Below are 27,018 nucleotides of genomic sequence, written 5' to 3' on the forward strand. Positions count from 1 at the left end.
TGAAGAAAATCAATAGTTGTTAAAGACCTACTTTGTGCTCTTCATTGAATTAGAAACTTTTCATTATGATCTCATAATTTAATCATCAGGATAAAGAACTTGCCCAAAGTCACAGAGCTTGTAAATGGTGAAACCCAACTTAAAAACTTCTAAACTGACTGGTGGTGATACAGTGGCCAGTGTCAACCTGGGATGCTGAGGAACCCAGGTTTGAAACCCCAAGGTCGCAGGCTTGAGCGTGGGATCATTAACATGATACCGTGGTCATTGGCTTAAGCTCAAAGTTGCTGGCTTGAGCTCAAGGTCACTGGCTTGAGCTCAGTGTTGCTGGCTTGAGCAAGGGATCACTGGCTCAGCTGGAGCCCCCTGGTCAAAGCATGTATGAGAAGCAATAAATGAACAAAAAAAAGTTTCACAGAGTAAGAAAAGTCCTATGCTCATCTAAACTTTTCTTTGGGGAGGGGGGGTGAGAGACAGACAGGAAGCGAGAGAAATGAGAAGCATCAATTCCTTGTTGCGGCACTTCAGTTGTTCACTGATTGCTTTCTTGTATGTGCCTTGACTGGGGCTTTAGCCAAGCCAGTGACCCCTGGCTCAAGCAAGCAATCTTGGGCTCAAGCCAGTGACTTTGAGCTTCAAACCAGTGACCCTGCACTCAAGCCGGCTACCTCGGGTTTTCGAACCTGGGTCCTCAGTATCCCAGGTCGATGCTCTATCCACTGCACCACCGTATGGTCAGGGTCATCTAAGTTTTCTTTTCTTTTTTTTTTTTTTTTTGGTATTTTTCTGAAGCTGGAAACGGGGAGAGACAGTCAGACAGACTCCCGCATGCACCCAACCGGGATCCACCCGGTACGCCCACCAGGGGCGATGCTCTGCCCCTCCGGGGCGTTGCTCTGCCGCGACCAGAGCCACTCCAGCGCCCGGGGCAGAGGCCAAGGAGCCATCCCCAGAGCCCGGGCCATCTTTGCTCCAATGGAGCCTTGGCTGCGGGAGGGGAAGAGAGAGACAGAGAGGAAGGGGGGGGGTGGAGAAGCAAATGGGCGCTTCTCCTATGTGCCCTGTCCGGGAATCAAACCTGGGTCCCCCGCACACCAGGCCGACGCTCTACCGCTGAGCCAACCGGCCAGGGCTGTTTTCTTTTATCCCTGGCCAGCTGGCTCAGTGGTAGAGCATTGGCCTGGTGTGTAGAAGTCCCAGGTTCATTCCTGGTCAGGGCACACAGGAGAAGCAACCATTTGCTTCTCCACCCCTCCCTCACCCCTTCTCTGTGTCTCTCTTCTGCTCCCACAGCCATAGCTTGATTGGTTCAAGGGCATTGGCCCTGGGCACTGAAAATGGCTTCATGGAGCCTCTGCCTCAGGCACTAAACATAGCTTGGTTGTGGTCATGGTTCAAGATGGGCAGAGCATAAACCCCAGATATGGGTTCCTGAGTGGATCCTGGTAGGGGCACATGTGGGAGTCTGTCTCTCTATTGCCCTTTCTCTCACTTGGAAAAAAAGAAAAAAATAAGTTTTATATTATGAGTTCCTGTATAGCACTGGCTTGTAATTTTGGCTACACAGTAGAATCACCTGGGAGATTTTAAAAATACTGATGCTGGGCTTCATCCTATTCTGATTTCATTGATTTGCAGTAGAGTCTGGGCAACAAACTTTTTTTTTTTTTTTAAAGCTTAGTGGGTTTTTTTGTTTGTTTTTTATTTATTCATTTTAGAGAGGAGAGGAAGAGACAGAGAGAGAGAGAGGAGAGACAGAGAGAGAGAAGGGAAGGAGGAGCTGGAAGCATCAACTCCCATTATGTGCCTTGACCAGGCAAGCCCAGGGTTTTGAACTGGCGACCTCAGCATTTCCAGGTCGACACTTTATCCACTGTGCCACCACAGGTCAGGCCTGGGCAACAAACTTTTAAAAACACCCCCTACCCATAGTACTAAGATGCAGCCAAAGTTGAGAATTATTACCATATGGGAAAGAGAAAAGTTTAACCTATTATATCTTTGTTAAGTATTAAATTTTTTTTTTTTTTTTTTTTATTTTAGTGAGAGGAAGGAAGGCAGAGACAGACTCCTGCATGTGCCCAGACTGGGATCCACCCAGCAAGCCCCACTAGGGGGCGATGCTTTGCCCATCTGGGGCATTGCTCCATTGCTCAGCAACCAAGCTCTTCTTAGCACCTGAGGCCCAGGCCATGAGCCATCCTCAGCACCAACTTGCTCTAATTGAGCATTTGTTGCAGGAGGAAAGAAGGTGGGGGAGTGAGAAGGGGAGGGGTGAAGAAGCAGATGGGTGCTTCTTCTCTGTGCCTTAACCGGGAATCCAACCCAGGACATTCACATGCTGGGCTGATGCCCTACCATGAAGCCAACTGGCCAGGGCTCTTTTTAACTATTACAAAAATAATAATAATAAAAATAAATAAATATATATATTATATATAAAATATATATATATATAAAAATTTCAGAGAGAAGGGAGAGACAGAAACACCAATCTGTTTTTATTGAATATATGTGCCTTGACTGGTGATTGAACCAGCAACCTTTGCATATGAGGACGATGCTCTAACTAATTAGCTACTTGGCCAGGGCTATAACTATTTTTATTTTATTTATTTATTTTTGTATTTTTCTGAAGCTGGAAACAGGGAGGCAGTCAAACAGACTCCGGTGCCCGACCGGGATCCACCCGGCACGCCCACCAGGGGGCGATGCTCTGCCCATCCAGGGCATCACTCTGTTGCAACCAGAGCCACTCTAGCACCTGAGGCAGAGGCCATGGAGCCATCCCCAGCGCCCGGGCCATCTTTGCTCCAATGGAGCCTTGGCTGCGGGAGGGGAAGCAAGAGACAGAGAGGAAGGAGAGGGGGAGGGGTGGTGAAGCAGATGGACGCTTCTCCTGTGTGCCCTGGCCGGGAATCGAACCCGGGACTTCCGCACACCAGGCCGACGCTCTACCACTGAGCCAACCGGCCAGGGCCTATTTTTGATCTTGAAAGAAATCAAGTCGCGTGTGGTAGTACCCTGGGTGACTGTAGCTAGTCTACTAATTTATTCAAAGGAACTTAAAACACTACCAAATTGTCAAAGATTTCAATATTATATTCTGAGTTTTAAGTTCTTGAATATGTTAATGTGATTGGATATTTCCAATAGGACCTTGCCTTTCATATATATATTTATATTATAAAAAATTGGATTATGAATAATCTATAGTTGATGGACAGAAATAATGACTTGTGTTTATGATTCTGTGTACAGCTTGTGTGTATAAGCCTACAAACAATATTATCCTGTCACCTCTCTCCTCTAAAAGGTCCCCCAAACTAAACAAGTAGGAAGGTAACAAATTCCCATTAATCTATTACAGGAGTGATTTATTTATCAACTTGATGCTTTGGTACCATAGTGGTCAGCAATTTTAAAATTGTTCTCTCCTAGAGTGGACTATAGGTAAAAGTTCAGGAACACAAAATAATTAAAGGCAAAGTTAAAATAGTACAGAAAACTTGGGGGAAGATAGTAAAGCTGAGGTATGTGAGTGCTATGCACGAGGAATGGTTAGGTAGAGAAGGTGCAACGTAAGAAATAGCTATTTTAAGTACAATAAATTACTACAGTGAGGTACCATTACACATCCCCCACAATGGCTAAAATTGGTAAGACTAACACCAAATTTGGTGAGAGTATGGAACTTAAGGAACTTTCGTTCATTGTTACTGGGGTGTAAACTGGTTCACCCACTTTGGAAAAGGGTCTGGTACCTCCCATATAGTTTATTACTAATAGCCCCAAACTCGAAACCAGGTGTACATCCACAGGAGAATGTATAAACTATGATATATTCATACAAAGAATTACTATGCAGCTCTAAAAAAGAATGACTCAGTGGTACATGCAAAAATATGGACGAAACTCAAAAACATTATGCTCCATGAAAGAAGCCTTAAACAAAAGTGTTGTGGACCGGTAATGGCAAAAAGCCATTATAGATTCAAGGCTTGGCAGGGGGCTTAAGTTCTACCCCCTCCATCTCCATATTTGGCTTTGATGCTCTGTGTTTGCACCCACTCCCCTTCCTTCCTTGGCTTGTTCTGTCCTTTATCAAAATTTTGTCCTGGAAATCTTGCCTTATTACCTGTGGTAAAGGCAAGACCTTGCATGTATGAAGGCCCAACATCAGCGCAAATTCTAATATAATCCTCTATATCTCCCTTCTTGCGGTGAGGCCGAAGTGCAGCCTGACAAGCAGAATTAGCATTTTCATAGGCTAGTTGTTTTATTAAAACCTTTCCCACATTTTTATCCCCTACTATTCTTTCAACTGCTTGAATTAGCCGTGAGACAAAGTCTTGAAATCGCTCGTCTGCACCCTGCCTAATTTTACCAAATTCTTCTGGTTTGGTCCCTGGAATTGGCAGGCATTTCCATGCCTGTGTGGCTAGCTGATTAATTATATCATAAATAGCTGGTCGATATTCTAATTGAGTTGCCATATGGGCATACTGTCCTTCTCCAGTTAACATATCTACAGTAACAGCAACCTCCTCTTGCTGATTTTTCTCATTCAGCTCTATAGCCTTTTCATGAAAGTTTGACTTCCACAACAAATAATCACCCCCAGAGAGACAAGCACGAGCAACCGCCTTCCAGTCATTTGGGGGAAGAGCCTTTGCACTAATGGTATCTAATAAACCAAGTGTAAAAGGGGCAGTAGGCCCATACTGAGCACAAGCAAGTTTAAGCTCTTTCAGAGTTTTAAAAGGTACAGGTTCATGTTCTTGCACTAGTCTCCCTGTATCATCCTGTCTTTCCACAATAGGAAAACAGGCAAAGCCATCTATTGTTTCCCCTATATTTCGAGCCTGGTCTATAGATTGTTGGAGAGGAGATTTCCCAGATTTTGAGCTATAGACTATGGAATCAGCCCGATAAGGGAACGAAGGAGCAGAGGGTTGAATGTAGGAAGGAGCTGAGGGCAGCGGAGGCCCCGCGGCTAAGGCAGCCATAGCCACGGATTTTTCATCCCCCCTGTCATCCTCAGACTTCAAGTTATCCTCATATTCACATCCCTCTGTTTCCGGCTTACCCTGATACTCTTCAGACAATGATTTGTCTTCATATGGAAACATTTTTACAAAAAGGTCCCTTACTTTTGACCCTATCTGTCCCATATTCTTTTACTCCCAACTACACTTTCCCCAAAAACTTTCTTTACTCACTGTGCGCACTTCACTTTGGGGAGTTCCGTCACCTTCCTTCAGTTTTAGTTTCCTCGTACTCAAGTCGTCTGTTCGGGCGCCACTTGCCGCGGACCAGCGCAGCTTCCAAATAACGGTGTGGAATTAAGGAAACACACTTTGTCAGAACAAAACCGATGGGACCGGAAGGACTCCTCAAACTGCCTGGCAGCATCTGAGTGCCTCACAGCCTCAGTTCGCTTTATTATATGGACCTATGCAAATCAAGGACCCTGATACAAAGTTGCACATCAAAGGCTAAGACAGGAACTCTCCCAAGGCAAAAACAGTATACATTAGTGAATTTTACAAACATCTGAAAACAAAGAGTCAGAGGAAGGGTATGTATATTGCTTCCTGCAACCCAAGGAAGGAAGGGGAGTGGGTGCAAACACAGAGCATCAAAGCCAAATATGGAGATGGAGGGGTAGAACTTAAGCCCCCTGCCAAGCCTTGAATCTATAATGGCTTTTTGCCATTACCGGTCCACAACACAAAAGAGTACATAATATTAGAGTCTCCTGATAGGAGGTTCTAAACAGGCAAAACTAATCTATGATAAACAAAAACCCAGGATTATGGTTGCCTCTGAGGAGATGGGGCATGAAAGACTTCCTGAGTGATGGTAATATTCTACAGCGTAATAAAGTTTAGAGTTTCACAGGTGTATGAATTTGTCAAAACTCAGCCAATGTTCACTTAAAATGTGTGTATTTCATTGTATAGAAAAATTATCTTCAAAGAAAAAAATTTGCAAATACTGAATTCTAATTAATAACATGAATTTTAAAGTGTTTGGGAGACGTGAACTGATGCTTGCAATTTACCTTGAAATGTACACACACGAAAAAAACAGATATGTGATAGGACAAGTATAATAAAATGTTAATGACAGATGCTAGGTCGTGGGTATTTCAGTATTTACTATTTTTCCCCATGTATAAGACTCACCCTTTTTTGAAAATTTGGGGTCTAAAAACTGGGTGTGTCTTGTACAGTGATTGTCAAGTCATTTAAGAAGTGTGGCATTTCAAATGCCAGAGAGAACTGAGGATGAGGCAATGTTTGAAGACAGAGATTTGTCATCAGACACAGATGAGAACAAGCTAACGGATGGCAGTTTTGACACTGAGGAGTTGTATGAATTTTATGTAACATTTCAGGCCCCAAAATTAAGGTGTGTCTTATACATGGGAGCATCTTATACATCGGGAAATATGGTAGTATAAAGGACTTTAAACTTTCTGTATATTTGAAAGTTTTCATAATATTATAAAATGTTGGAAAAGATACAATGAACTGACACCATTATGAAAATGAATAGGCAAGTGACAAACTGGGAGAAAAATATACAAAGGACTTGTATTTAGAACACAGAAATACTTTACAACTCAATAATAAAAAGACAATACAAAATGGGAAATGATTTAAACAAAGGAAGTTATACAAATGGCTAATAAACACTTGAATAAGTAACCAACATTATTGGCCATTAGGGAAATGCACATTAAAATCAAAAGTAAGACTGACTGGTGGTGGCACAGTGGACAGTGTCAACCTGGGGATGCTGAGGTCACTGGCTTGGCCGCGGGCTCACCAACTTGAGCACAGGGTCGCCAGCTTGAGTGTGGAATCATAGACATGATTCCATGGTTGCTGGCCTGAGCCCAAAGGTCACTGGCTTGAAGCCCAAGGTTGCTGGCTTGAGTAAGGGGGTCACTGGCTCGGCTGGAGCCCCCACTCAAGGTATGTGTGAGAAGCAATCAATGAACAAGTAAAGTGATGCAACTATGAGTTGATGCTTCTCATCTCTCTCCCTTCCTGTCTCTTTCTTGCTAAAAAAATAAAATAAATAAAATGAAAATAAAATCATAATGAAAACTGTTGGCAAGTATGTAGAACTAATTTTGGTGGCAATGTAAAATGATACAAACACTCTGGGAAAAGATCTGGCAGTTTTTTTTGTTTTTGTATTTTTCTGAAGTTGGAAACAGGGAGGCAGTCAGACAGACTCCCGCATGCGCCTGACAGGGATCCACCTGGCACACCCACCAGGGGGTGATGCTCTGCTCATCTGGGGCATTACTCTGTTGCAAACAGACCCATTCTAGTGCCTGAGGCAGAGACCATAGAGCCCTCCTCAGTGGCCGGGCCAACTTTGCTCCAATGGAGCCTTGGCTGCGGGAGGGGAAGGGAGAGACAGAGAGGAAGGAGAGGGGGAGGGGTGGAGAAGCAGATGGGCGCTTCTCCTGTGTGCCCTGGCCGGGAATTGAACCCGGGACTCCTGCACGCCAAACGGATGCTCTACCACTGAGCCAACCGGCCAGGGCCAAGGTCTGGCAGTTTTTAATAAATTTAGGTATACATATAACCTATGACCCAGTAATTCCTCTTCTAGGTATTTACCCAAGAGAAATAAAAGCATACGTTCATTTAAAAAATTGAAAAAGTATGTTTATAGCAGCTTTATTCATACAGCCCAACAGGAAACAACCCAGGTATCTGTCAACAGGATAAAGAAATTGTAGTATATTCATTCATACAGTAGGCTTTTACTCAACAATAAAGACAAATGAACTATTACTAACATTCAACGACATAGATCTCAAAAACTATGTATTATAAATTATTCATTACACATTAATTATATACAAACTGAGTTGTTTTGTATATAACTGATGTCTGCAATTTACTTCAAAATGTTTCAAAAGTGGATGAGTCAATAGAAGGAATAAATATGTGATAAAACAAATGTAGGAAATGTTAACTATAGCATCTGGAGGATACAAATATGGGTGTTCACCAAACTCTCATTCATCAAATTCTTTCAACTTTTCTGTATGTTTGAAAATTTTCATAATAATATGTTGGAAAGAAACACAATGAACTAAAATCTAAAGACCTTAGGATCTAAGTATAAAGCACATCACTTATGGGTCAAATTCTGTTTCACATAAAATTTAGGAAGTTGCAAAAAAAAATTAGGCAGTTGCACAAATGCTTTCCCAGTACTTTGATTTTACAGTGTTGAATGTTTGAAATTTGAGTCATAAACAAGTTTTAAATATTTACATTTTTAGATTATAAAAATCTATGATATTTTTCAGTATTGAGATATAAGCCATGCTAAGGTAAAAGGATCTCTATAATGGCATTACTCCATTGTACAAGAGGCCAAATATTATACATTATACTTAAAAAAATGTTTTCAATTTATTTGAAGATGGAGGAGAGAAGCATCAACTTGCTGTTCCACTTAGTGTTCCATTTAGTTGTGCACTCATTGGTCGCTCCTCATATGTGCCCTGACCGAGATCGAACCCATGACCTAGGCGTGCTAGGACGATGCTCCATCTACTGAACCACACGGTCAGGGCTATACATGTTATACTTATTTTACTAATTACTTTCAGTAAAACACTTTTTTATGTTGGTCTGTCCTGTGGTGGTGCAGTGGATAAAATGTCAACCTGAAATGCTGAGCTTGCTGGTTCAAAACCCTGGGCTTACCCAGTCAAGGCACATACAAGAAGCAACTACTACAAGTTGATGATTCCTGCTCTTCCCCGCCCCCTTCTCTCTATATGTATCAATAAATAAAATCTTTTCAAAAACCCACTTTTCTTGTGACTATGTCTGCTTTAAAAAAAGAAAAGTCTATTCTTTAAAAGAATGGGTCTACTTTAGGTAATATTTTCAAAGTACAATTTCCTCTGCTACACTACCCAATTATATATTTGTAATCACAGCTAACAACTCATGATAACCAGCATTTTGTTTTATTCAACCCATCTATTAAACAAAAACAAATTAGATTTAGTGAAAAGACTGAAATAATTAAAGAAAAGTCAATGGAAAATTATTTTCAACCTAAGGATTCTATATTAGATTATAATATATTGTTATACTATATTATGAAAAATCAATCAATTTTAGAGCAAATCATGTATTTCTTCTGAGAATCATGTATTGTCCAAAAGCTATGTAGACAATCTAGAATCACAAAATCTCACTGCTGAAATGATTCTGAAAAATAATCTAGTAATGCATGCTAAAAATTGATCTGTGATGCAGTAAGCAAAATCCCTGAAATTAAAAAAGTCACAGGCCTGACCTGGGTGGCTCAGTGGAAAAGCATTGACCTGGAACACTGAGGTCGCTGGTTCAAAGTCCTGGACTTAGCTGGTTGAGACACATGCGGGAATTGATGCTTCCTGCTCCCCCCGCCCTTCTCTCTCTCTCCCCCCTCTCTAAAATGAATAATGTATTTAAAAAAAATTTTTTAATCACATACATTGTGAATACATGAATTTTACCAAATGTCATTTTGTTCATTTTTGACAGCATCTTGCAGATAAAATGTTGAGATTTTAATAATATGTTCACTGATACTCTTTTTTAAATAAAAACACACAAAGCTTGATCAAAGGTATCACCATGCTATTAGAAAGCTGGAAATGTGTAAAACAGAACAGACTAGATTTCACAAGCACATAGTGTAGACTTAATTCACCTTATCTGTCCAGACCTTTTCACAGAATTCTCTCAATCTCGCACGCACATCCTAAGAAAACATTTTATGCTAGTACCTTTGTGTACCTGTATATACATGCACACACTGCACATACACAAGTTCAGTGGGAGTACTAAGCAAAGAACAATAGATTTGATTTGGAAACAGATTCAAATCTATGAACATCTCCTAAACCCTTATAGTTTGAAGACATCCTTCAGAGAGCTTTACTCGCTATTAAGATCTAGCCACCCTTAACCTTTAAAATTGTAACCAATATTAATAGTATTTGGTTTATTAGAAATGGGTTTTTTACAATAAATAGTAAAGAAAGTGGAATCTACTTCTAAGCAGTTGCTACTAATGTTGTTATTGTTTCAAGATACTTAGGATGGACATTCTTATTAAATCATTGCAACCACTAACCAGCAACTAAATACAAGTAGAAGCTAACTACATTATACTTTACAGTGGTACCTTGAGATACAAATTTAATTCGTTCTGTAACCGAGCTCATAAGTCAGTCAACTCGTATATCAAACCACTGATACTGGACCCGTGCGCCAATGTGCCAACTAGCAGCAGTTTCCCAAGTCACTACTCGTATCTTGGAATTTCGCTAGGATCTTGACCAAAAATAGACCGAGTCACAGCTCGTATCTTAAAAATTCATATGTTGGTCTGTTCGTATCTCAAGGTACCACTGTATGTATGTATGTATGTCTTTATTTATTTATTTTGCATTTTTCTGAAGTGAGAAGTAGGGGCGCAGGGAGACAGACCTCCACATGCGCCCGACCAGAATCCACCTGACATTTCCACTAGGGGTAGATGCTCTGCCCATCTGGGTTATTGTTCTGTTGCAACTGGAGCCATTCTAACGACTGAGGCAGAGGCCATGGAGTCATCCTCAGTGCCAGGGGCCAACTTTGCTCCAATGGAGCTCTGGCTGCAGGAGAGGGAGAGAGAGACAGAGATGAAGGAGAGGGGAAGGAGTGGAGGAGCAGATGGGCGCTTCTCCTGTGTGCCCTGGCCGGGAATCGAACCCAGGACTTCCACACACCGGGCCAATGCTCTACCGCTGAGCCAACTGGCCAGGGCTATATTTTAATTTTCTTGATTAAAATATGTTCTTGGGCCCTGGTCGGTTGGCTCAGTGGATGACATCGGCTCGCCATGGGGATATCCCAGGTTTGATTCCCAGTCAGGCCACATAGGAGAAGTGACCATCTGCTTCTCTCTCCCCCTTCTCTCTGTTCCTCAGCCAGTGGCTTGATTGGTTCAGGAGCTGAGGATAGCTTGGCTGGTCTGAGTGTCAACCTTAGGTACTAAAAATAGCTCAGCTGATTTGAGCATCTTCCCCAGACAGGGGTTGCTGGGTAGATCCTGGTCAGGGCATGTATGAGAGTCTGTCTCACATCTCTTCTCCTATCACTTAAAAAAAAAAAAAAAAAAAGTTCTTGATCAAGGTAAGTTTATGAAGGACTTTAAGCTACAAAGGTTAATCATGCTTTATCCTCAGTTGTAATCTCTTCATACTCTTTATTCTATAAATCTTTATCATAATCAATCTGTAATGATTTGTACTATTGAGAGAGATGTGTTTCAGAGGTAAAAGATCTGAATTTCTTTAAAATATCTAACTTCAGGTACAGAGCTCTACAGAGAACAAAGAGATCATATGTGTTAAAGCAGAGATTGTGTGTGTGTGTGTGTGTGTGTGTGAGAGAGAGAGAGAGAGAGAGAGAAAGAGACAGGGAGAGAGATGAGAAGCATCAACTGGTGATTGCGACTCTTAAGTTGTCATTGGTTGCTTCTCATAGGTGCCTTGACCAGAGGGCTCATGCAGAGCCTGTGACTCCTTGCTCAAGTCAGCGACCTTGGGCTCACACCAGTGCCCTTGGGCTTCAAACCAGTAACCTTTGGGCTCAGGCCAGCAACCATGGGATCATGAACTCACGTAGAACAGATTCTTTTCTTTTTGTAAGTACTTTATTTTTTTGAGAGAGGTGAGACAGAGAAAGTGGGGGGTGTGGTGGGGTGGAGCAGGAAGCATCAACTCTAGTAGTTTCTCGAATGTGCCTTGACCCGGCAAGCCTAGGGTTTTGAACCGGCAAGCTCACATTCTAGGTTGACATTTTATCCACTGCACCACCACAGGTCAGGCAGATCAGAGATTCTTAAGAAAAATATCAGACTTACAAGAAAGACTAACCTACTCCCCCACCCCCATTCAAAGAGTCATACTTCAAAGGGCCACTGGTAGAGAAACACAACTTCACGCTCCCTCGAATGTGGTATCATTCAGGTTAGGCAAACATATAAAAGGCTGTGAACCATTATTTTAGAACAGTGGTCCCCAACCTTTTTTGGGCCACGGATCGGTTTAATGTCAGAAAATATTTTCATGGACCGGCCTTTAGGGTGGGACAGATAAATTTATCACGTGACCGAGACAAGCGTCAAGAGTGAGTCTTAGACGGATGTAAAAGAGGGAATCTGGTCATTTTTTAAAAATAAAACATTGTTCAGACTTAAATATAAATAAAACGGAAATAATGTAAGTTATTTATTCTTTCTCTGCGGACCGGTACCAAATGGCCCACGGAGCGGTACCGGTCCGTGGCCCGGGGGTTGGGGACCACTGTTTTAGAACACTGACTTACAAATTACCTCTGGGGTAAAGGACTATTTTTCCTTAAATTTCTAATTCATTGTGGGCTAAACATTTTGTAAAAAAGAAGTGAATTACTATAAAATAAAAAATATACAAAATATAAGTTTCAATTAAACTTTTTTTTTAATTAAGAGGAGAGGAGATAGAGAAATAGACTCCCATATTCACCCCAACCGGGATCCACCCGGCAGCCCCCATCTGGGGCCAATGCTGGGACCAACCCAGCTATCCTCAGCACACAGAGCTGATGCTCAAACCAACTAAGCACAAGCTATGAAAGGGGAAGAGAGAAAGGGGAGAGGGAGGGGGAGAAGCAGATGGTCGCTTCTTCTGTGTGCCCTGACTGAGGATCAAACTCTGGACATCTGCATGCCAGGCCAATGTTCTATCTAACCAGTCAGGGCCCAGAAGGAAGTATTACCTTTTACAACAGCATGGATGGACCTGGATATTATTATACTAAGTGAAATAAGCCAGGCAGCCTGACCAGGCAGTGGCACAGTGGATAAGGTGTCAGACTGGGAGGTGAAGGACCCAGGTTCGAAAGCCCGAGGTTGCCAGCTTGAGCGCAGGCTCATCTGGTTTGAGCAAGGCTCGCCAGCTTGAGCTCAAGGTCACTGGCTTAAGCAAGAGGTCACTTAGTCTGCTGTAGCCCCCCAGTCAAGGCACAAGTAAGAAAGCAATCAATGAACAACTAAGGTGCCACAACAAAGAATTGATGCTTCTCATGTCTCTCCGTGTCTGTCTGTCCCTATCTATGCCTCTCTCTGTCCTGTCTCTCTCTCACACACACAAACACACACAAAAGAAATAAGCCAGGCAGAGAAAGACAAATGCCATATGATCTCACTTTTATGTCAAATCTAATAAACACAGAGTGTCGAACTGGGACACAGAGGAACCAGGTTTGAAACCCCAAGGTTGCCGGCTTGAGCACCGGCTCATCTGGCTTGAGTGTGGGCTCACCACCTTGAGCACAGGGTTGCTAGCTTGAGTGTGGGATCATAGACATGACCCCATGGTTGCTAGCTTGAGCCCAAAGGTAGCTGGCTTGAGCCCCTCTACCCCGTCTAGACACATATGAGAAAGTAATCAATGAACAACTAAGATGTCGCAACAAATTGATGCTTCTCATCTCTCTCCCTTCCTGTCTGTCTGTTCCTGTCTCTCTCTGTTGCTGTCATAAATAAATAAATACTTCCTAGATAGGCTTCTAGTCAACATTATAAACAGTGTATAGAAAATAAAACTGGTATTAAGCAACATGTTGTCAACACTTAGGTTATATTTCCAAAAAAGGAAAAAACATAATGCCTTTTTTAAATTTTCACCTCATTGCAAAAGTGTCTTTACCAGTGGTGGCACAGTGGATAGCGCATCAACCTGGGGCACTCAGGTTAGAAACCCTGAGGTCGCTGGCTTAAGCATGTACTCATCCGGCTTGAGCGCGGGCTCACCCAGCTTGAGCACAGGGTCGCAGGCCTGAGCATGGGATCATCAACATGATCCCATGGTAGCTGGCTTGAGCCCACAGTCACTGGTTCAGCCTATGCTCCCCTCTATCAAGGCACGAATGAGAAGCAATCAGTGAACCACTAAAGTGTCCCAACTATGAGTTGATACTTCTTATCTCTCTCCATTCCTGCCTGTCCCCCCCACCCCGCTTGCTAAAAAAAAAAAAAGAAAAAAAAAAAAGACTTTATAAGTTATGACTTCCTACCCTGCAGCAAAACTCCATTTCAAAATAGATCTACTGAGCCTGACCAGGCGGTGGCACAGTAGATAGTCAGAATGGGATGCGGAAGACCCAGGTTCGAGACCCCAAGGTCACCAGCTTGAGCGTGGACTCATCTGGTTTGAGCAAAGCTCACTAGCAAGGTCACTGGCTTGAGCAAGGGGTTACTTGGTCTGCTGTAGCCTCACGGTCAAGGCACATATGAGAAAGCAATCAATGAACAAGTAAGGTGTCGCAACAAAAAACTGATGATTGATGCTTTTCATCTCTCTCCATTCCTGTCTGTCTCTATCTATCCTTCTCTCTGACTCTCTGTCTCTGTAAAAAACTAAAAAATAAAAAAAAAATAGATCTACTGAGACTTGGTCAAAATACAAATATTCATTAATTATAAGATGACTAATGTAACTAACTAAATCAGTAACTCTTTAAATAATTCAGTGCTACTACATTGCCCTAGATATTTTGCACATCATTTGTTGTAAAAAAAACAAAAACAAACAAAAAACAAAAACAAAACAGTCTGACCTGTGGTAGTATAGTGAATAAAGCATCCACCTGGAATGCTGAGGTTACCAGTTCAAAACCCTGGGCTTGCCCAGTCAAGGCACATACAAGAAGCAACTACTATGAGTTGATGCTTCTTGCTACTCCCTCCACCTTTCTCTCCCTCTCTCTCTCTCTCTCTGAAACCAATAAAAATAAAATATTAAAACAAACAAACAAAAAAACCAAAAGAGTAAAATACACATTGCTAGGATAGATTCCCTTTTAGGGATTTAGAATCTTTAAAATTTTTTTATTTGGGAAATACCATTTTATGAACTGCCCCCACCCCAATATTTCCTTTCATGCCCCCAAATGCCACATAATATAATTTCAAAAATGTACATAGAACATAAAAATTACATTTCTTTGCCTGACCAGGCAGTGGCGCAGTGAATAGAGCATCGGACTGGAGATGCGGAAGACCCAGGTTCAAGACCCCAAGGTCGCCAGCTTAAGTGCAGGCTCATCTGGTTTGAGCAGAGCTCACCAGCTTGGACCCAAGGTCACTGGCTCGAGCAAGGGGTTACTCGGTCTGCTGAATGCCCACGGTCAAGGCACATATGAGAAAGTAATCAATGAACAACTAAGGTGTCGCAATGAAAAACTGATGATTGATGCTTCTCATTTCTCTCCGTTCCCATCTGTCTCTATCTATCCCTCTGACTCTCTCTCTGTCCCTGTAAAAAAAAAAAAAAATTACATTTCTTTTATGCTTCCTCTACTGTACTATACAGCTGAAGCTTAATAAATGTTTCAACAGAGCCAACTACAGTTAGTAGAGAAAGTGCAATGACAAGACAATGGTACTTAGAATCACATACCTGGTTTCAAATCACTATTATTCAATGTATTACGTGTATGACCTTGGGCAGCTTATTTACTCATATTAGCTTCAGTTTTCTCCTGAATAAAAAGTCCCATCTTAGCTCAGAAGAAAATGACTTATTTTATTTTTTAAAAGATTTTATTTATTAATTTTAAAGAGAGGGGAGAGAGGGAGGGAGAGAAGGAGAAAAGAGGGGAGAAGTGAGAAGCATCAACTCATAGTAGTTGTTTCTTGTATGTGTCTTGACCACACAAGCCCAGGGTTTTGAACCTGGGACCTCAGCATTCCAGGTCGACGTTCTATCCGTTGCACCACCACAGGTCAGGCTACAAATGATTTTTTTTTAAGTGAAAAAATATCAAAACTGATAATTTTTCAGGAAAAGAATCGATTTTATCTAATAGGAAAGAATGTTTTCCTATTTCCTATTTATTATTAAAATTTTATTTGGAAATTAGCACAAACTGCCAAACTAGAAAAAAATAAGTTAACATGCAATTTAGGATGTAAATTAGCCAGCTGTGAAAATAAATTTTATTTCTAGATATTTTTTAAAAAGCTAGACGTTAATACTCTCAAAATAGAATAAAGATAAATATCTGTTGGATTCAATTTCTCACAGCTCCTCACATTAAAAATCTACACATGTATGCAATAATTTTAAACTATTACTGTTTTCTTTTTTAAAACTAGCAATATGAAAAATGAATAGCCTATGTCTAAAGTAACAGTAGACTCAGCTGGTAAAATGGAGAAAATTCAGATACCACCATGCCAAAAATTAAAGTATCTTCCAACTGTAAACAGATGAATGCTATAAGGTGAGTATCTTACATGAGTTTCTCAAGGCCATTAGAAATGTAATAAGGTGATAAGGCTTAATAATGGAGTGATAAAAATGCAAAGCAGAAGTTGCCACTGACTAATTTCGCACAGAAACCAGAGACTGAAACCCAGACCTTAGCTAAAATAACAAGAAATTTTATATTAAAAAAAGCGAGAAAAGAACAAAGTTAGGATTAAGATCTAAACATACTTGTCATTTCCTTTAACTTAATAAAGCACTTATTTTCTAATATTGTACTTTTCAACTACAAAAAACTCAATTTTAGAGGAAAAAACGAAAACTTCAGCCCTTACATTTTTTTTTTCAATTAAGACATCCAAAGATTTTTGCAGAGCCTCTCAGGTTGCTTTATATACAATGCTGACTTGATTCTGAAATTTTGTTAACTCTAAATTCCATCAATGAGTTTAAAGTAGCTTAAAATTCTTCAAAAGTAAAATGCACCTGAATATCAGAAAATATGACAAATGAACACCTTAGAACTGAGCAAATTTGGTAGTGTTTCCTATTAATCAACTATTGCACTTAAGCAGTTAAAGCAAGGGTGCTGTGTGTGTGTATTTATATTCTGAAATTTTGTGCTCACATCTTCATATTTAATTGCTGGGACTACACAAAATACAACAAAGCACTAAATCACAATATTTTAATGGGAATATCTTGTTTTCCCATTTACTTACAACACTTCATTAAAATAATTGTTCTATATATTCACAAAATAAAATGATTTCATAATTCCTACAATATAGTTTCCCAAATTTTCATACCTACTGTTAAGAATCACGTCACCAAGACCTTAACACCCATGTAATTTTCAATGCTCTGCGTCAACAAGCCCACCAGATGCAGCTGTGCAGACTGTCAGGACAAAAGAGCAAGGACTGCAAGCTGTGTGCTGGAATGCAGCGGGCCCTTCTCCAGTGACGTTTGGAAGGGGTGCCTTTTTAGAATTTGCATAAAGGTCTTGCTAGTCAAGTACTTATTAGGCAGAGGGGACAAAAAAAGAGTTCACTATCCAAAAGTTCATAGCATAATATCATCCTCATAGGTCATCACAAATTGCCTTAAAAGTCAGCATTAGAAACATTCATTTTATAACAGCCTTAAATGACAAAGCATGGCTTTTATGAGGTTCGCAGGTCCCCAAGAGTGTCTTCTTCCTTCTTTTCTATTCCAGTACAGGTAATATCAAAGCAAAACTTATGAGAATCTGGAATTAAGAAACATGCCAGTGAGAGAAAAAGAATGAAGTCCCCAGTAGGAAGAATCAGTGATGACACAGAAGAGACTAAAGATAAAAGACAAGAAGTTGAAGCAATCGCTTTACCAATCACTGATATTTAATACAATTATCTAAGGCAGAGTTTTTCAGCTACCACTCCGTGAACTGCTGCTCATCTGCCAGAAATTTTGTGTGGGTCTGTGAAAGAATTAGCCACCCCGATGTTTCATGAAGATTATAGACCCACTGATCTTAGTCAAATTCACTTATGCTCACGGTAACTGACACTTAATCAGCCTAGATTGATGAAAACTCTATTGAGGTAGTCTTAGATATCTTTGGAACTTGTAGGCTTGTTCAAACCACCTTTTGCACCTTGCAGAGCATTTATCAATCACAAGCAACAGAGAAGAAACACTTGGACCTACTTATGTAGTATTCAGTGCGTTGTACATGTGGAATTCGGAAATCAAGAACCAACTTGTACCGTGTTGAACTGTTAGGTGTGGGTAAAATAAAACTTTATGTGATGAGTGAGTGTTTCCCTTTCTGGCCGGTTAGGTCACCGGTCCCTGAGTGTAAAAGGGTTGAAAACCACTGACCTAAATAAAGAATTCTATGACAGACTTCTATGAAACAAAGTCGTTTCTATTAAAGCACCTTAACTGCAGTTCAATCTTTTAAAAGTTTTTCACTATAGATATTTTCAAATATACACAAAAGCAGAGAGAACAGTAAAATGCATCCTCACGTACCTTTGACTCCAATTCAATAAATTAGATATGGTTGTCAATCTTGTTTTGTATATCTCTCCTCAAATTTTGTTTCGGGGTGGGGTGGACGTTTCATTTCATCTATAAATACTTCAATATGAAACTCCAAAGATAAGGCCTTTACATTACCAAGTCATAAATATATATGAAAATTCAAAATTCCTTTATATCATTTAATACCAAGTACATGGTCACATTTCCCTGATTATCTCAGTGTCTTTTAACAGTTGTTTCGTTCACATGTGGATCCAAACAAAGTTCATACACTGCATTTGGTTGATACACTTTTTATCTGAAAAGCTTTCCCTCCCTTGTCAAAATTCTATCTCCACTCTAGGACTTTTATTTCTTGAAGAATCTATTCAATAAAATCTCCCATATTCTGGATTTGGCTGATTGCTTCTTGTGGTACAAAATAGCATCTTATAAAGTCTAATCATTGGATATGGAGTATGGAGGAGAAAACAGCTGTGGTTTATAACCAAAATATTTCAGACAAGTGATACTAAAAACCCATAAAAAATCTATTAGAGGATGTTATTAAGTAGGCGAAGAAGGTAGCAAATCCATGTATTCTTATAAAACTATCCATTTTATAAAACTATCCATTATAAAAATATCATACATACATTTTTCTGGCTCACTAATAGAGTGTCAAAGTGAAATGGATAAGTATTCAACACTCATACAATATTAAAAGTATATTTAAAAGAAGGGTAATTAAGCCTGACCTATTGTGGCACAGTGGATGAAGCATCAACCTGGAATGCTGAGGTTGCCAGTCAAAACCCCGGGTTTGCCAGGTAAAGCACATACAACAAGCAATAAATGAACAACAAAAGTGAAGCAACTCGTCGGCCTGGCATGCAGGAGTCCTGGGTTCGATTCCCAGCAAGGGCACACAGGAGAAGCGCCCATCTGCTTCTCCACCCCTCCCCCTCTCCTTCCTCTCTGTATCTCTCTTCCCCTCCCGCAGCCAAGGCTCCATTGGAGCAAAGTTGGCCTAGGCGCCGAGGATGGCTCTGTGGCCTTTGCCTCAGGCGCTAGAATGGCTCTGGATGCAACAGAGCGATGCCCCAGATGGGCAGAGCATTGCCCCCTGGTGGGCATGCCGGGTGGATCCCAGTCGGGCGTATGCGGGAGTCTGTCTGACTGCCTCCCCGTTTTCAACTTCAGAAAAATACCAAAAAAAAAAAAAAAAAGCAACTATTAGTTGATATGTCTCGCTCCCCCTTCTCTCTCTCTCCTCATTCTAAAATCAATCAATAAAAAATAAATAAATAAAAGAAGAGTAATTATCACTTGTGATTGGCAATGCAATATAATTCACTTGCAGGGGGTCCTTGGGTTACGACAGTCTCAACATGTGGTGCTTCGAGTTTATGACACTCCCATAAAAACTTTAAAAAATTGAGACGTGTTTTGGCTTATGCTGTTAGCGTCATACTTACAGACTATGTGGGTGAACTAGTTTCAGACTAGTCTGGAACAATTCTTGAAGGCAGAGAGGCCTGGAGCAGATCCTGTACCCTCCACATCAGCTGCTTCTCAAGGTGAAACACCTGTAGTACAGCGTGTTCCTAGGCAATCCTGATTCACCTGACCCAGTATCTCCAGCACCTTCTGCAGGTTCCCCTGCCTCTCCAGCTTCCTCCTCCCAATAGGTCACTCTCTCCCACCTTGCAATACCCCTTCTACTGTGCAAACCAACCAAAGGAATAAAGGTAAAAAAAATTTTTTACACTCATTTTTAGTCATTCTTTCTGTTACTACAGTACAGTGTACACAGTACATTTATATCCTTTTCCTTTTTCTGTGGCTTAGTTGTGTTTTTATGTTCTAGATTATGATTTTACAACTATGTTAGGATAGGTAAGTGACTTAGGCTAGGGCGTGTTTCGACTTACACCAAAATTCAGGTCACATCACTTTTGTAGAAACTGAACTGTGTTCTAACCTGAGGACCCCTATATTTTGGTTTGGAGCAAAAAACCAGAAGTTTTTTTGAAAAGTATAAAAAGAGTGCTTGGTATTTTGAAACATGTTCTTGTGGGGAAAAAAAAGTGTGTTTTGTTTTTTTTTTTAAAGTGAGAGGAGGAGAGATAGACAGATTCCTACATGTGCCCCAACTGGGATCCACCCAGCAACCCCTTTCTAGGGCCGATGCTTAAATCAGCCAATCTATCCTTAGCGCTGACACTCGGGTCAATCAAGCCACTGGCTATGAGAAGGGAAAAGAGGGGAAGAAAAGCAGGTGGTCACTTCTACCATGTGCCCTGACCAGGGATCGAACCTGGGACATCCACATGGTGGTCTGACACTCTATCCACTCAGCTGACTGGCCAGGGCCAAAAGAATTGCTTTTAAGTTACTTAGTCAAACATTACTCTGATTTAACCCTACCATGAGTCACTAATGAGACCCACTGTTAACAAAGAATTGGTAGACCAGCCCAGTAGGCTAAATGTCCATATGTCAGTGTAAGACATTCTGACAGTTAAGGAAAAGCCTGCTGTGCTTAATCCACCCTTCAAAGCCCACCTCAGGTGGAAAAGTTCATCCCATGGTGGTAGCATTAATCACTTTCCCCTTTTGAGCTATGGTTTTCAACTCTGGTCTTTTATGAGAACATGCTGAAGAACTTTTTTGGGGGGTGACAGAGACAGAGAGAGACAGAGAGGGACAGCTAGGACAGATAGACAGGAAGGGAGAGAGATGAGAAGCATCAACTCATAGTTGTGGCACCTTAGTTGCTCATTGATTTTTCATATGTGCCTTGACTGGGGGGCTACAGCAGATCGAGTGACCCCTTACTCAAGACAGCAACCTTGGGTTCAAGCTGGTGAGCTTTGCTCAAAACAGATGAGCCTGCAACCTCGGGGTTTCGAACCTGGGTCCTCTGTGTCCCAGTCGGATGCTCCTGGTCAGGCCAAGGTGAAGAACTTTTAAAAACTACTCATGCAATTACATCAGAATGCCTGAGAATGGGGCAGAGGTTTTTTTTTTTCTTTTACAGAGACAGAGAGAGAGAGAGAGAGTCAGAGAGAGGGATAGACAGGGACAGACAGACAGGAACGAAGAGATGAGAAGCATCAATCATTAGTTTTTTGTTGCGCGTTGCAACACCTTAGTTGTTCATTGATTGCTTTCTCATATGTGCCTTGACCACGAGCCTTCAGCAGACCGAGTAACCCCTTGCTTGAGCCAGCGACCTTGGGCTCAAGCTGGTAAGCTTTTGCTCAAACCAGATGAGCCCGCGCTCAAGTTGGCAACCTCGGGGTTTCGAACCTGGGTCCAGTCCCACGCTTTACCCACTGCGCCACCGCCTGGTCAGGCTATTTTTTTAGAATGATTGCTAGGCCCTGGCTGGTTGCGTAGTGGATAGAGCATCACCCCGGAGTGCTGAAGTCGCCCGATGGAACCTGGGGTCACTGGCTCTATCCCAAGGTCGCAGGTTGGAGCCCCAATCAGGGCACATAGGAGAAGCAATCAATGGCACAACTAAGTGGAACGAGTTGATGCTTCTTTCTCTCCCTTGCTCTCAAAAAAATTTTTTTATCCTGACCAGTAGTCGCACAGTGAATACAGCATCAACCTGGGACACAGAGATTTGAAACCCCAAGGTCGGTAGCTTGATGAGTGTAGGCTCATCTGGCTTGAGCACAGGCTCACCAGCTTGAGAACCGGGTTGCTGGCTTGAGTGTGGCATCATCTACATGACCCTATGGTTGCTGGCTTGAGCCCAATGGTTGCTGGCTTGAAGCCGAAAAGTCACTGGCTTGAGCCCAAAGGTTGTTGGCTTAAAGCTGAAGGTTGCTGGCTTGAGCCCAAGGTCACTGGCTTGAGCAAGGGGTCACTGGCTGGGTTGGAGCCCCCAGTCAAGGCAAGAAGCAATCGATGAACTAAAGTGCGCAACTACCTGATACTTCTCATCTCTCTCCCTTCCTGTGTGTGTGTCTCTCTCGTGCACTAAAAAAATTTTTAATTAAAAAAATAAAAAAGATTGCTAGATACTGCCAATATGTAGCCAAAGGAAGCTTCACTGCTTTAGTAGGTAGATGTCATTTGCCTTTATCACAGTATGCTTTTAATTTTTGTTTGTATTTCTCTTTTTATCACTCTAGATCTTTAACTCAATATATATTTATGGACTACAAGTTATGTGACATCACCATTATTCTAGGTGCTCAAGATACAAAAACTTTGTGTCCCTGTCCTCAAGAGAACTTTACAACCTAATTAAGAAAAATATAAATATGTAAATAAAACAAAATTAAGTGAAATAGGTACTGCTGCAGTAATAATCCGTGTAAGAGGTATGGGGACATAAAGAACTAATCTCTCCTATCTGGATATGGAGTTGAATCAGGAAAGATTTCAGAGAAGGTGACTCCTTGTAGGAGGAACTTACCTTAATTACTTCTGTATCTCTAGCACCTAACACTGCTCCATAAAAACTTGGTAACAGCTAGTCTCAAAGTTGTATACACAGAGTTCCTTGACTCAATTGGCTTTTACTTTTACTCCACTTCAGAAACCCACTCCCAAGGCTGCACAACATATCATGTTAACACTGGAATTGCCTCTCCTCTGAAACCATTAACTCCAACATTAAACATTCTGACCACAGTGTTTATTTAATCTTTCTACATATTTCACAACCACTTTACCTCATTAATTCCTCCAGTCTGTAAGCGTTTCCATTTTACCTCAGTTCATCATTTTCATTTACTGTTTTTATTCTTCTACTGCATTATTCTAAAATTTGCTGTATTTTTCTTTTTTGTATTTTGTAGTATATTTCTATTGTTATATTATACAGCACTATAACTTATATGAAAATTTGTTTCCTTTTTCTATTAGATCATAATTTTCCTTAGAACAGTTACGGGACTCTTTTTATCAGTCCTGCATCCTTAATACCCAGAATAGGGCCTGACCCATAAATGCTCACTCAGATGTTTGGTGAAGGAATAGATAATGTTCTCATCATGTTCACCACTGTGGATGAGCTCTTTAAAGGTAGAAACTATCTTACCTGTATATTTCCTATAATTCATACCTTAGTCCCTCACCCATATTGGAGCCATAGTGAACTGTAAAAGTTGAAATGTATTACGGCCTGTATAAGACATGTAAAAATACGTTCCCTGATCTGTTTTGATATTCTTGTTTTAATAATCATCGAGATAACCAAATGGTTATGAGGCAAATGTAATAAATGTTCATCCTAGCAGAGGCAAATGATATAAATGGAATGTACTGGATAGAAGCCAGGAGGCCTGCACTTCAGTCCTGGCTTTGTCACACTGTGATCTGCCAAATAACCATCTCTATAAGCCTTAATTTCCTCATTCACTAAAATGAGATTTGACCAGAATTCGATTCTTGATTATGTGAGGTTCCCTAGCATGCTATACCTCTTTAAAAATTTTGTTATCAAAATGATACACTTAATATAAAAAACAGTACCTGTCCTTCTGAATTGTTTAAAGGAAGAGTCTCACTCTCCATTCTATTTTCAAAACTCTCCAGAGATACCCATTCTTAATAGTTCCCCCTGTGTTTTTAAGGCATTCTTCATGCATAAGCAAATACAATGGTAAGAGATTTCATTTTATTTACTAACTGGACATCCCCACAAATTCTAATGGGATCCTGATGCAATGAAGGGAGGACAATAAATACTTTGATAGCAGAAAGATAATTACCTACTTTTAAAAGGCCAACAGCAGAAAAAAATTAAAACCTAGAAATAAGTATTTAAAACTTCATGTGTCACCCTGACCTTGGTTATGCAATATAATATAAGTAAAAGATATATAATAAGAAAATAAACTTTGGTGGTAAGCTTCTCTACAGGAAGAAACACGGAGGGCATGAGGATTGTGAGGAAAGGATTGAAAATCATGCCAAAATCATAACCACATAAGGATGTATAGAAAGGCCCCTCCCAAAAAATCACGTAATTCTAAATATTAAAATAGCAAACACAATTCTGAAATGCAATTCTATGAGCTTAAAGATAGAGTCAACTGTAGAAAAGGAAATACCAGTTTTCCTATAGTAACTACAGCCCAGAGACAAATGTAGATTGCATGTCCTTAATCTTCTTGACAACAGTATCCTTTGAAGATCTATGTCTAATAAGAGTATCATGAAGCCAAAGGTGAAATAATTATATTTCTAACCAATTATCTCTAATGGTGGGGAAGATATATTGTAGGATGATAATCATCATAAGAATAAAATATATTATATATATATATATATATGAAGAAAGAGAAAAAGTAGGTCATTGGGAAAGTAGGAAGAATGTAGGATATTAGTTTCCCAAGAATATGGGGGAAAATGTGATCCAATGCTGGATAATTTCCCTTTCATCTGGTACCAGAGAGTATTCAAACATTAAGGAACGTGTTAGATACAGAGCCAACCTTTAACTTATGTACTCACAAACAACATAGATTTCACCTAGACTTGTACCCAGTTTTACCCTTATAGTATAAAATGACACCACTCTGGACTATAAGGAATGCTTACAGGTAAGAGATCCTGAACAAGGATCCTGTTCTGCAAAGCTAACACATTACAGAAACAAGCCCACTTTTTAAGACAAAATACAAATACAATTCCATAACATATTGTCCAGAAGTCTAATAACATTTAACTATAAATCACCTAATGAAATAATTAACTGTTACAGTCTTTACCTGGCATTTTTACAACTTAAAATACAGTAGGATAAATAACTAAAACTATACTTCAGAGTTAATGTGGAGAAAAAGAAATTATTTTTAGTTCATAAGTTATTTGATAAATTATTTTTTATTTCACCATGTAATTTTATATAAAATTTTACGTGGTATACAGTGCAAAATTTGTTAAGTTGAAAACAGTTAAGTCCAGGAACCAACTTGCAATATCTCCTACTAAATAAATGATTAGTTGAGTTTAAGTGAATTCTGGGACTATAAACTTCTACCAAATCTACCTTGTTTCCAAACATTTAAAAATACAAACAGAAATAAGGAACTGAAATCATTCTGTTTTCCTGCACCCTTTAGGTTAGAAGGAACAACATTTCCTGACACTAGAAAATGGCAAGTCAGCCTCACTTTCACAAGTCAGTGGTTGAAGCTATGGTTTTCAAATCTGGGTAGAACATCATTTTCAGACTCTAAGATTCTTACAAGAAATTTTCACTACCAGACATACCTACATAAACTAGAATACAGAACTAAATATATAAAGAATATTAAACTAAATATATAAAGTAGTACAGCAGTTCTCAAACTTTAGAGTCCTAAAAATGTTACGATCTCTTCATTCACCTCTCTCTTCATTGCCTCTTCCCACTATTTCCAATGAAAATTTCCAAGTTAGCCAACACAAATTGGTTCAGAAATCTAAAAGTCTGTCGTGGTCAATCTAAGTCATAAGTGGCTCATGTGCTACTTTCTGGCTGCAAAGGCTCAATACTCAATACATTCCACTTAAAGTTCAAAGTGAAATGATCATGTAGCAATTAGGCCCTAAAAGACTCTTTAGAATTTCTCTATTAGATAGGATAGCACAATAGATCTATTTGGCCCCACCTGGAGTGAGCTTAGATACTTGATCCACTGTCACTTAAAATATACTTTTTGTGTGTGTGTGACAGAGAGAGGGACAGACAGGTAGGAAGGGAGAGAGATGAGAAACATCAATTCTTTGTTGTGGCCCCTTAGTTGTTCATTGATTGCTTTCCCATATGTGCCCTGACAGGGGGCTACAGCAGACTTAATGCCCCCTTGCTCAATCCAGCGACCTTGGGCTCAAGCTGGGGAGCCTTGCTCAAACCAGATGAGCCCATGCTCCAGCTGGCAACCTCGGGATTTCGAACCTGGGTCCTCCACGTCCCAGTCCGATGCTCTATTCACTGAGCCACTGCCTGGTCAGGCTAAAATATACTTTTTTTTTTTTTTTTTTTTTTTTACCTAGGCAGGGTCACTTTTTTTTTCCTTTTTTTTGAGACAGAGCAAGAGTCAGAGAGAGGGACAGATAGATAGGGACAGACAGACAGGAACCGAGAGAGATGAGAAGCATCAATCATCAGTATTTTTTTTGTTGCAACACCTTAGTTGTTCATTGATTGCTTTCTCATATGTGCCTTGACCGTGGGCCTTCAGCAGACTGAGTAACCCCTTGCTCAAGCCAGCGACCTTGGGTCCAAGCTGGTGAGCTTTGCTCACACCAGATGAGCCCGCGCTTAAGCTGGTGACCTCGAGGTCTCGAACCTGGGTCCTCCGCATCCCAGTCCGACACTCTATCCACTGCGCCACTGCCTGGTCAGGCTAAAATATACATTTTTAAAAAGAATTTTGTGATACAATACCTGAAGTCTTTGTAGGAAAGCCAATAACTAATATGGTCAATAACTACTCCTTGTAAGAGGCCTTAAAAGTAGACTGTTAAGTTAGAGCCCCAAAGCTAGCTCTCCACTAAATTTTACAATCTTGGATTCTCTGTGATGAAAAACTATTAAATTCTTTGCCATTCATCCTTAACCAAAATACCCATTTCAATTCTAAGGAGACAAAAATGAGGCAGTCAAAATATACACCTACTTTCCTTCTTGCCATATACCTTACTGC

The 27,018-nt window shown here is 40.5% G+C and overlaps 1 protein-coding gene and 1 non-coding gene across 4 annotated transcripts in view; both read right to left on the minus strand.

Moving 5' to 3' along the window:
* Positions 1-27,018, minus strand: part of SLC12A6 (solute carrier family 12 member 6) — a 107,015-nt gene that overhangs the window by 78,292 nt on the left and 1,705 nt on the right. The window lies entirely within an intron of this gene.
* TRNAT-GGU (transfer RNA threonine (anticodon GGU)) lies at positions 2,905-2,980 on the minus strand. Its single transcript has one exon. It is a non-coding gene; the product is annotated as a tRNA-Thr (tRNA).

This window comes from Saccopteryx bilineata, chromosome 4 (genome assembly GCF_036850765.1).
Source record: "Saccopteryx bilineata isolate mSacBil1 chromosome 4, mSacBil1_pri_phased_curated, whole genome shotgun sequence".
Lineage (NCBI taxonomy): Eukaryota > Metazoa > Chordata > Mammalia > Chiroptera > Emballonuridae > Saccopteryx > Saccopteryx bilineata.